Source organism: Cherax quadricarinatus, unplaced genomic scaffold (assembly GCF_038502225.1).
Source record: "Cherax quadricarinatus isolate ZL_2023a unplaced genomic scaffold, ASM3850222v1 Contig3621, whole genome shotgun sequence".
Taxonomy (NCBI): domain Eukaryota; kingdom Metazoa; phylum Arthropoda; class Malacostraca; order Decapoda; family Parastacidae; genus Cherax; species Cherax quadricarinatus.
In genome coordinates this window covers 29,457-41,555 of record NW_027198647.1, presented here as the reverse complement: position 1 = coordinate 41,555, position 12,099 = coordinate 29,457, and positions in this window count along the sequence as shown.

The following is a 12,099-nucleotide window of genomic DNA, read 5'->3' as shown; positions in this document are numbered from 1 at the left end:
AAACAGAGAAGAGAAGCAACCCCAGAGAAGCAATTGGTACCAGAGGTGTTGCTGGAAGGGGATTCCCCTTCCAAACTGTAAATGATTCAATTTCAAATTCAAATTCAAAGTTTATTCTCTATAAGGATTACAATGCCGTTTTTACGGAATTTGGTTATTGTGTGGTTTACATGTAGTAAAATACTTGTTACAGAGTGTCTCACATGTTCCGCCGGTGGCATTGTTTACCAGCCAGCCTCCGCGGTAACATCCAAGCATACAATCGGAACATTTCGTATTATTACAGTGTTTTTGGTGATTTTATCTGCAAAATAAGTGACCATGGGCCCCAAGAAAGCTTCTAGTGCCAACCCTACAGCAATAAGGGTGAGAATTACTATAGAGATGAAGAAAAAGATCATTGATAAGTATGAAAGTGGAGTGCGTGTCTCCGAGCTGGCCAGGTTGTATAATAAACCCCAATCAACCATCGCTACTATTGGTGGTACAGCTGCTGCTGCTGCTGTACACCGTCAGCTGCTGCTGCTGCTGTCACCGTCAGCTGCTGCTGCTGCTGCTGTACACCGTCAGCTGCTGCTGCTGCTGTAGCACAGTCTGCTGCTGCTGTTGTACCACCGTCAGCTGCTGCTGCTGTAGCATCGTCTGCTGCTGCTGCACTGTCAGCTGCTGCTGCTGCTGTACCACCGTCAGCTGCTGCTGCTGCTGTAGTACCGTCTGCTGCTGCTGTAGCATCGTCTGCTGCTGCTGTAGCATCGTCTGCTGCTGCTGTAGCACTGTCAGCTGCTGCTGCTGCTGTACCACCGTCAGCTGCTGCTGCTGCTGCTGTAGTACCGTCTGCTGCTGCTGTAGCATCGTCTGCTGCTGCTGTAGCATCGTCAGCTGCTGCACTGTCAGCTGCTGCTGTTGCTGTACCACCATCTGCTGCTGCTGCTGTGTGTCTGCTGCTGTAGCATCGTCTGCTGCTGCTGTAGCACTGTCAGCTGCTGCTGTAGCATCGTCTGCTGCTGCTGTAGCACTGTCAGCTGCTGCTGCTGCTGCTGTAGCACCGTTGTTGGTGTGGCTTATTGAGAATACCAAGAAACAATTAACCCCAGAGGATTTGCCACCCAGGATAACCCAAAAAAGTCAGTGTCATCGAAGACTGTCTAACTTATTTCCATTGGGGTCCTTAATCTTGTCTCCCAGGATGCAACCCACACCAGTCGACTAACACCCAGGTGAACAGGGAAAAATGCCTGGAACTAGTGCTCATATTGGTGAATTTAAAGCCAGCAAAGGTTGGTTTGAGAGATTTAAGAATCGTAGTGGCATACACAGTGTGATAAGGCCTGTTCTGGAAGAAAATGCCAAACAGGACCTACAGTACTCAGGAGGAAAAGGCACTCCCAGGACACAGTGTCTCATCAGTCATTGCTGCATCTTCAATAAAGGTAAGTGTCATTTATTCTTCATTTAGTAGAGTAGTACATGCACAATATATATTGTGCATGTACTACTCTACTATTGTGCATGTATCCTTCTCTTTGTGTGTAGGAAAATGTATATTTCATGTGGTAAAATTTTTTTTTTCATACTTTTGGGTGTCTTGCACGGATTAATTTGATTTCCATTATTTCTTATGGGGAAAATTCATTCGCATAACGATCATTTCGCATAACAATCAGCCCTCTTGCACGGATTAAAGTCGCTATGCGGGGGTCCACTGTACCACTGTATGATGGTAGAGTTATGCATTATGAAAGAATGGGAAAGGGGACAAAAGAGACTGTAAAAATTATAGAGGAATAAGTTTACTGAGTATACCAGGAAAAGTGTACAGGTAGGGTTATAATTGAAAGAATTAGAGGTAAGACAGAATGTAGGATTGCGGATGAGCAAGGAGGCTTCAGAGTGGGTAGGGGATGTGTAGATCAAGTGTTTACATTGAAGCATATATGTGAACAGTATTTAGATAAAGGTAGGGAAGTTTTTATTGCATTTATGGATTTAGAAAAGGCATATGATAGAGTGGATAGAGGAGCAATGTGGCAGATGTTGCAAGTATATGGAATAGGTGGTAAGTTACTAAATGCTGTAAAGAGTTTTTATGAGGATAGTGAGGCTCAGGTTAGGGTGTGTAGAAGAGAGGGAGAATACTTCCCGGTAAAAGTAGGTCTTAGACAGGGATGTGTAATGTCACCATGGTTGTTTAATATATTTATAGATGGGGTTGTAAAAGAAGTAAATGCTAGGGTGTTCGGGAGAGGGGTGGGATTAAATTATGGGGAATCAAATTCAAAATGGGAATTGACACAGTTACTTTTTGCTGATGATACTGTGCTTATGGGAGATTCTAAAGAAAAATTGCAAAGGTTAGTGGATGAGTTTGGGAATGTGTGTAAAGGTAGAAAGTTGAAAGTGAACATAGAAAAGAGTAAGGTGATGAGGGTATCAAATGATTTAGATAAAGAAAAATTGGATATCAAATTGGGGAGGAGGAGTATGGAAGAAGTGAATGTTTTCAGATACTTGGGAGTTGACGTGTCGGCGGATGGATTTATGAAGGATGAGGTTAATCATAGAATTGATGAGGGAAAAAAGGTGAGTGGTGCGTTGAGGTATATGTGGAGTCAAAAAACGTTATCTATGGAGGCAAAGAAGGGAATGTATGAAAGTATAGTAGTACCAACACTCTTATATGGATGTGAAGCTTGGGTGGTAAATGCAGCAGCGAGGAGACGGTTGGAGGCAGTGGAGATGTCCTGTCTAAGGGCAATGTGTGGTGTAAATATTATGCAGAAAATTCGGAGTGTGGAAATTAGGAGAAGGTGTGGAGTTAATAAAAGCATTAGTCAGAGGGCAGAAGAGGGGTTGTTGAGGTGGTTTGGTCATTTAGAGAGAATGGATCAAAGTAGAATGACATGGAAAGCATATAAATCTATAGGGGAAGGAAGGAGGGGTAGGGGTCGTCCTCGAAAGGGTTGGAAAGAGGGGGTAAAGGAGGTTTTGTGGGCGAGGGGCTTGGACTTCCAGCAAGCGTGCATGAGCGTGTTAGATAGGAGTGAATGGAGACGAATGATACTTGGGACCTGACGATCTGTTGGAGTGTGAGCAGGGTAATATTTAGTGAAGGGATTCAGGGAAACCGGTTATTTTCATATAGTCGGACTTGAGTCCTGGAAATGGGAAGTACAATGCCTGCACTTTAAAGGAGGGGTTTGGGATATTGGCAGTTTGGAGGGATATGTTGTGTATCTTTATACGTATATGCTTCTAAACTGTTGTATTCTGAGCACCTCTGCAAAAGCAGTGATAATGTGTGAGTGTGGTGAAAGTGTTGAATGATGATGAAAGTATTTTCTTTTTGGGGATTTTCTTTCTTTTTTGGGTCACCCTGCCTCGGTGGGAGACGGCCGACTTGTTGAAAAAAAAAAAAAAATATATATATATATATATATATATATATATATATATATATATATATATATATATATATATATATATATATATATATAAATATATATATAAATAAATAAATATATATATATATATATATATATATATATATATATATATATATATATATATATATAGGGGAGTTAGTAGATGGGGAGAGGGAGGTATTAGGTAGATGGCGAGAATATTTTGAGGAACTTTTAAATGTTAAGGAAGAAAGGGAGGCGGTAATTTCATGCACTGGCCAGGGAGGTATACCATCTTTTAGGAGTGAAGAAGAGCAGAATGTAAGTGTGGTGGAGGTACGTGAGGCATTACGTAGAATGAAAGGGGGTAAAGCAGCTGGAACTGATGGGATCATGACAGAAATGTTAAAAGCAGGGGGGGATATAGTGTTGGAGTGGTTGGTACTTTTGTTTAATAAATGTATGAAAGAGGGGAAGGTACCTAGGGATTGGCGGAGAGCATGTATAGTCCCTTTATATAAAGGGAAAGGGGACAAAAGAGATTGTAAAAATTATAGAGGAATAAGTTTACTGAGTATACCAGGAAAAGTATACGGTAGGGTTATAATTGAAAGAATTAGAGGTAAGACAGAATGTAGGATTGCGGATGAGCAAGGAGGCTTCAGAGTGGGTAGGGGATGTGTAGATCAAGTGTTTACATTGAAGCATATATGTGAACAGTATTTAGATAAAGGTAGGGAAGTTTTTATTGCATTTATGGATTTAGAAAAGGCATATGATAGAGTGGATAGAGGAGCAATGTGGCAGATGTTGCAAGTATATGGAATAGGTGGTAAGTTACTAAATGCTGTAAAGAGCTTTTATGAGGATAGTGAGGCTCAGGTTAGGGTGTGTAGAAGAGAGGGAGAATACTTCCCGGTAAAAGTAGGTCTTAGACAGGGATGTGTAATGTCACCATGGTTGTTTAATATATTTATAGATGGGGTTGTAAAAGAAGTAAATGCTAGGGTGTTCGGGAGAGGGGTGGGATTAAATTATGGGGAATCAAATTCAAAATGGGAATTGACACAGTTACTTTTTGCTGATGATACTGTGCTTATGGGAGATTCTAAAGAAAAATTGCAAAGGTTAGTGGATGAGTTTGAGAATGTGTGTAAAGGTAGAAAGTTGAAAGTGAACATAGAAAAGAGTAAGGTGATGAGGGTATCAAATGATTTAGATAAAGAAAAATTGGATATCAAATTGGGGAGGAGGAGTATGGAAGAAGTGAATGTTTTCAGATACTTGGGAGTTGACGTGTCGGCGGATGGATTTATGAAGGATGAGGTTAATCATAGAATTGATGAGGGAAAAAAGGTGAGTGGTGCGTTGAGGTATATGTGGAGTCAAAAAACGTTATCTATGGAGGCAAAGAAGGGAATGTATGAAAGTATAGTAGTACCAACACTCTTATATGGATGTGAAGCTTGGGTGGTAAATGCAGCAGCGAGGAGACGGTTGGAGGCAGTGGAGATGTCCTGTCTAAGGGCAATGTGTGGTGTAAATATTATGCAGAAAATTCGGAGTGTGGAAATTAGGAGAAGGTGTGGAGTTAATAAAAGCATTAGTCAGAGGGCAGAAGAGGGGTTGTTGAGGTGGTTTGGTCATTTAGAGAGAATGGATCAAAGTAGAATGACATGGAAAGCATATAAATCTATAGGGGAAGGAAAGAGGGGTAGGGGTCGTCCTCGAAAGGGTTGGAAAGAGGGGGTAAAGGAGGTTTTGTGGGCGAGGGGCTTGGACTTCCAGCAAGCGTGCATGAGCGTGTTAGATAGGAGTGAATGGAGACGAATGATACTTGGGACCTGACGATCTGTTGGAGTGTGAGCAGGGTAATATTTAGTGAAGGGATTCAGGGAAACCGGTTATTTTCATATAGTCGGACTTGAGTCCTGGAAATGGGAAGTACAATGCCTGCACTTTAAAGGAGGGGTTTGGGATATTGGCAGTTTGGAGGGATATGTTGTGTATCTTTATACGTATATGCTTCTAAACTGTTGTATTCTGAGCACCTCTGCAAAAGCAGTGATAATGTGTGAGTGTGGTGAAAGTGTTGAATGATGATGAAAGTATTTTCTTTTTGGGGATTTTCTTTCTTTTTTGGGTCACCCTGCCTCGGTGGGAGACGGCCGACTTGTTGAAAAAAAAAAAAAAACTTTATAGCTATAATTCTGTACTAACTTGTACACAGTGTAAGAGTATTTGTTTCGTGATTTAATTATTATAATAATAATAAAAATATTATAAGGTAAAAGTTTCACAAACTCTTACAAATGTACATGAATGAACTAAAACTGGACACGTATTAATACCGTCTATTTCGCCTGACCGAGTGATCGTCCACAACCTGTTCAGTTTGTTTGTTTACGCTGTCTGAGCTCGGTGTATCATTAAATGTTGTATATTACGTTAATATACACATTTTCATTAATCCATCCGTGATATTTTTTTCAAAATTATATAATAAACACGATACATAACATAAATACATAACAACATATGTGTAGAGAACCTAGGATAACCCAAAAAAGTCAGAGTGACTTACTTCCATTGCCTTCACTCAGAGCATCATTTCTTCTCAAAATGATGTTACATGAGAATGGGAGTGTTCTTCTTTATTTATTCTACCGTATCAATGTAGAGACAACCTGTACACAATGTAACTTGTACACAAACCAGACGTGTACACTTCGTTTACAAAACTTACCTTCGCCTGGTTTGTTTACATAACTCTGCGCCTGTCCTCTCTCATGCACTCATTCTTTCTCTCTGGTATGGTAGCCTGTTTGACTACTCATACATACCACACTTGATTTTTTACAATAAATACTACTCATCTCACCCTATATTTTAAGGTAAGTAATGAGTGAACTGTATATACATTTTATCGCTCTGGGATGCTTAAATATCATAGAATAGTATGTGTGGGTGGGGTGGCCTGGTATGGTAGCCTGGCTGACTACCATACATACCACACTTGATTTCTTACAATAAATACTACTTGTCTCACCCTAGATTAAGACTATAAATATTTTAAGGTAAGTAATGAGTGCACTATGTGTGTATTGTACTTTTTTATTGTTTTTTGATGCCTGGTTCTATTGCTAACATAATATATGTTAGTGTAAACTTGTTATCTAGTGTTTGTATGCATTTGTAAGATAGTAGTAGGTTGGTAGACAGCAACCACCCAGGGAGGTACTACCGTCCTGCCAAGTGAGTGTAAAACGAAAGCCTGTGATTGTTTTACATGATGGTAGGATTGCTGATGTCTTTTGTCTGTCTCATAAATATGCAAGATTACAGGCATGTCTTGCTACTTCTACTTACACTTAGGTCACACTACACATACATGTACACATTTATTTATACACACTCATCTGAGTTTTCTTTGATTTTATCTTAATAGTTCTTGGTCTTATTAATTTTCCTTTTATATCCATGGGGAAGTGGAATAAGAATCTTTCCTCCGTAAGCCATGCGTGTTGTAAAAGTCAACTAAAATGCCGGGAACAATGGGCTAGTAACCCCTTTTCCTGTAAAGATTACTAAAAAGAATAAGAAGAAGAAAATTGTCAAAGTGGGAAGTCTGAATGTGCGTGGATGTTGTGCAGATGATAAGAAAGAGATGATTGTGGATGTTATGAATGAGAAGAAGCTGGATGTCCTGGCTTTAAGTGAAACAAAGCTGAAGGGGGTGGGAGAGTTTCAGTGGAGAGGAATAAATGGGATTAGGTCAGGGGTTTCAAATAGAGTTAGAGCTAAAGAAGGAGTAGCAATAATGTTGAAGGATAAGCTATGGCAGGAAAAGAGGGACTATAAATGTATTAATTCAAGGATTATGTGGAGTAAAATAAAGATTGGATGTGAAAAGTGGGTTATAATAAGCGTGTATGCACCTGGAGAAGAGAGAAGTGTAGAGGAGAGAGAGAGATTTTGGGAAATGTTGAGTGAATGCGTGGGGAGTTTTGAATCAAGTGTGAGAGTAATGGTGGTTGGGGATTTCAATGCTAAAGTGGGTAAAAATGTTATGGAGGGAGTAGTAGGTAAATTTGGGGTGCCAGGGGTAAATGTAAATGGGGAGCCTTTAATTGAGCTATGTGTAGAAAGAAATTTGGTAATAAGTAATACATATTTTATGAAAAAGAGGATAAATAAATATACAAGGTATGATGTAGCACGTAATGAAAGTAGTTTATTAGATTATGTATTGGTGGATAAAAGGTTGATGGGTAGGCTCCAGGATGTACATGTTTATAGAGGGGCAACTGATATATCGGATCATTATTTAGTTGTAGCTACAGTTAGAGTAAGAGGTAGATGGGAAAAGAGGAAGGTGGCAACAACAAGTAAGAGGGAGGTGAAAGTGTATAAACTAAGGGAGGAGGAAGTTCGGGTGAGATATAAGCGACTATTGGCAGAAAGGTGGGCTAGTGCAAAGATGAGTAGTGGGGGGGTTGAAGAGGGTTGGAATAGTTTTAAAAATGCAGTATTAGAATGTGGGGCAGAAGTTTGTGGTTATAGGAGGGTGGGGGCAGGAGGAAAGAGGAGTGATTGGTGGAATGATGAAGTAAAGGGTGTGATAAAAGAGAAAAAGGTAGCTTATGAGAGGTTTTTACAAAGCAGAAGTGTTATAAGAAGAGCAGAGTATATGGAGAGTAAAAGAAAGGTAAAGAGAGTGGTGAGAGAGTGCAAAAGGAGAGCAGATGATAGAGTGGGAGAGGCACTGTCAAGAAATTTTAATGAAAATAAGAAAAAATTTTGGAGTGAGTTAAACAAGTTAAGAAAGCCTAGGGAAAATATGGATTTGTCAGTTAAAAACAGAGTAGGGGAGTTAGTAGATGGGGAGATGGAGGTATTGGGTAGATGGCGAGAATATTTTGAGGAACTTTTAAATGTTAAGGAAGAAACAGAGGCAGTAATTTCATGCACTGGTCAGGGAGGTATACCATCTTTTAGGAGTGAAGAAGAGCAGAATGTAAGTGTGGGGGAGGTACGTGAGGCATTACGTAAAATGAAAGGGGGTAAAGCAGCTGGAACTGATGGGATCATGACAGAAATGTTAAAAGCAGGGGGGGATATAGTGTTGGAGTGGTTGGTACTTTTGTTTAATAAATGTATGAAAGAGGGGAAGGTACCTAGGGATTGGCAGAGAGCATGTATAGTCCCTTTATATAAAGGGAAAGGGGACAAAAGAGACTGTAAAAATTATAGAGGAATAAGCTTACTGAGTATACCAGGAAAAGTGTACGGTAGGGTTATAATTGAAAGAATTAGAGGTAAGACAGAATGTAGGATTGCGGATGAGCAAGGAGGTTTCAGAGTGGGTAGGGGATGTGTAGATCAAGTGTTTACATTGAAGCATATATGTGAACAGTATTTAGATAAAGGTAGGGAAGTTTTTATTGCATTTATGGATTTAGAAAAGGCATATGATAGAGTGGATAGAGGAGCAATGTGGCAGATGTTGCAAGTATATGGAATAGGTGGTAAGTTATTAAATGCTGTAAAGAGTTTTTATGAGGATAGTGAGGCTCAGGTTAGGGTGTGTAGAAGAGAGGGAGACTACTTCCCGGTAAAAGTAGGTCTTAGACAGGGATGTGTAATGTCACCATGGTTGTTTAATATATTTATAGATGGGGTTGTAAAGGAAGTAAATGCTAGGGTGTTTGGGAGAGGGGTGGGATTAAATTATGGGGAATCAAATTCAAAATGGGAATTGACACAGTTACTTTTTGCTGATGATACTGTGCTTATGGGAGATTCTAAAGAAAAATTGCAAAGGTTAGTGGATGAGTTTGGGAATGTGTGTAAAGGTAGAAAGTTGAAAGTGAACATAGAAAAGAGTAAGGTGATGAGGGTGTCAAATGATTTAGATAAAGAAAAATTGGATATCAAATTGGGGAGGAGGAGTATGGAAGAAGTGAATGTTTTCAGATACTTGGGAGTTGACGTGTCGGCGGATGGATTTATGAAGGATGAGGTTAATCATAGAATTGATGAGGGAAAAAAGGTGAGTGGTGCGTTGAGGTATATGTGGAGTCAAAAAACGTTATCTATGGAGGCAAAGAAGGGAATGTATGAAAGTATAGTAGTACCAACACTCTTATATGGGTGTGAAGCTTGGGTGGTAAATGCAGCAGCGAGGAGACGGTTGGAGGCAGTGGAGATGTCCTGTTTAAGGGCAATGTGTGGTGTAAATATTATGCAGAAAATTCGGAGTGTGGAAATTAGGAGAAGGTGTGGAGTTAATAAAAGTATTAGTCAGAGGGCAGAAGAGGGGTTGTTGAGGTGGTTTGGTCATTTAGAGAGAATGGATCAAAGTAGAATGACATGGAAAGCATATAAATCTATAGGGGAAGGAAGGCGGGGTAGGGGTCGTCCTCGAAAGGGTTGGAGAGAGGGGGTAAAGGAGGTTTTGTGGGTAAGGGGCTTGGACTTCCAGCAAGCGTGCGTGAGCGTGTTAGATAGGAGTGAATGGAGACGAATGGTACTTGGGACCTGACGATCTGTTGGAGTGTGAGCAGGGTAATATTTAGTGAAGGGATTCAGGGAAACCGGTTATTTTCATATAGTCGGACTTGAGTCCTGGAAATGGGAAGTACAATGCCTGCACTTTAAAGGAGGGGTTTGGGATATTGGCAGTTTGGAGGGATATGTTGTGTATCTTTATATGTGTATGCTTCTAGACTGTTGTATTCTGAGCACCTCTGCAAAAACAGTGATAATGTGCGAGTGTGGTGAAAGTGTTGAATGATGATGAAAGTATTTTCTTTTTGGGGATTTTCTTTCTTTTTTGGGTCACCCTGCCTCGGTGGGAGACGGCCGACTTGTTGAAAAAAAAAAAAAAAAGAATGTGTAGACAAAAGGGATTTTGAAGGGTTTGAGGCTAACCCTGAGAATCCTATGCCAGTTGAGGAATCCACTGTGGCATTGGGGAAGTCCTTGGGGTTGGAGGTTAGTGGGGAGGATGTGGAAGAGTTGGTGGTGGTGGACAATGAAGAACTAACCACTGATGAGCTGCTAGATCATCTTGAACAGCAAGAGGGCAGACCTGAGGAAACTGCTTCGGAGGAGGGGATAGAGAAATTGAAGAAGTTGCCTACTTCTAAGATTAAGGAAATGTGTGCAAAGTGGCTTGAAGTGCAAACCTTTATTGATGAAAATCACCCTGACACAGCTACTGCAAGCCATGTTGGCAACCTGTACACTGACAATGTTGTGAACCACTTTAGGAAAGTCATAAAGGAACGAGAGGTACAGGTATCTATGGACAGATATGTTGTGCAACAGAAGTCCAGTGACTCTGAAGCTGGTCCTAGTGGCATTAAAAGAACAAGGGAACTAACCCCAGAAAAAGACTTGCTACCTCAAGTGCTAATGGAAGGGGATTCCCCTTCTAAACACTAAGAAGATCAATGCTCTCCCCTCCTCCCATCCCATCAATCATCACCAGATCTTCAATAAAGGTAAGTGTCATGTAACTGTGCATGTCTTCTTCAATTTGTGTGTATTAAAATTAATATTTCATGTGGTAAAAAAAAATTTTTTCAATACTTTGGGGTGTCTTGCACGGATTAATTTGATTTTCATTATTTCTTATGGGGAAAATTAACTTGACTAACGATTATTTCGATTAACGATGAGCTCTCAGGAACGGATTAATATCGCTGGTTGAGGGTCCACTGTATATATATATATATATTTTTTTTTAACAAGTCGGCCGTCTCCCACCGAGGCAGGGTGACCCAAAAAGAAAGAAAATCCCCCAAAAGAAAATACTTTCATCATCATTCAACTCTTTCACCTCACTCACACATAATCACTGTTTTTGCAGAGGCACTCAGAACACAACAGTTTAGAAGCATATACAGTGGACCCCCGCATAACGATTACCTCCGAATGCGACCAATTATGTAAGTGTAATTATGTAAGTGCGTTTGTACGTGTATGTTTGGGGGTCTGAAATGGACTAATCTACTTCACAATATTCCTTATGGGAACAAATTCGGTCAGTACTGGCACCTGAACATACTTCTGGAGTGAAAAAATATCGTTAACCGGGGGTCCACTGTACGTATAAAGATGCACAACATATCCCTCCAAACTGTCAATATCCTGAAACCCTCCTTTAGAGTGCAGGCATTGTACTTCCCAATTCCAGGACTCAAGTCCGGCTATATAAAAATAACCGGTTTCCCTGAATCCCCTCTCTAAATATTACCCTGCTCACACTCCAACAGATCGTCAGGTCCCAAATACCATTCGTCTCCATTCACTCCTATCAAACACGCTCACGCACGCCTGCTGGAAGTTCAAGCCCCTCGCCCACAAAACCTCCCTTACCCCTTCCTTCCAACCTTTTCGAGGACGAACCCTACCCCACTTTCCTTTCTGTACAGATTTAAATGCTCTCCATGTCATTCTACCTTGATCCATTCTCTCTAAATGACCAAACCACCTCAACAACCCCTCTTCAGCCCTCTAATACTTTTATTAACTCCACACCTTATTAACTCCACACTCCGCTTCAATGGCCATAATTGCACTGCATTTATCACCTCGATCTTCTGCCCCAGTAGTGCTCCTCATATGTTAGCACTTTATCATTGTATGTATATATATGTTTTTGCAGACTTACAATTACTGAAAAAAACTG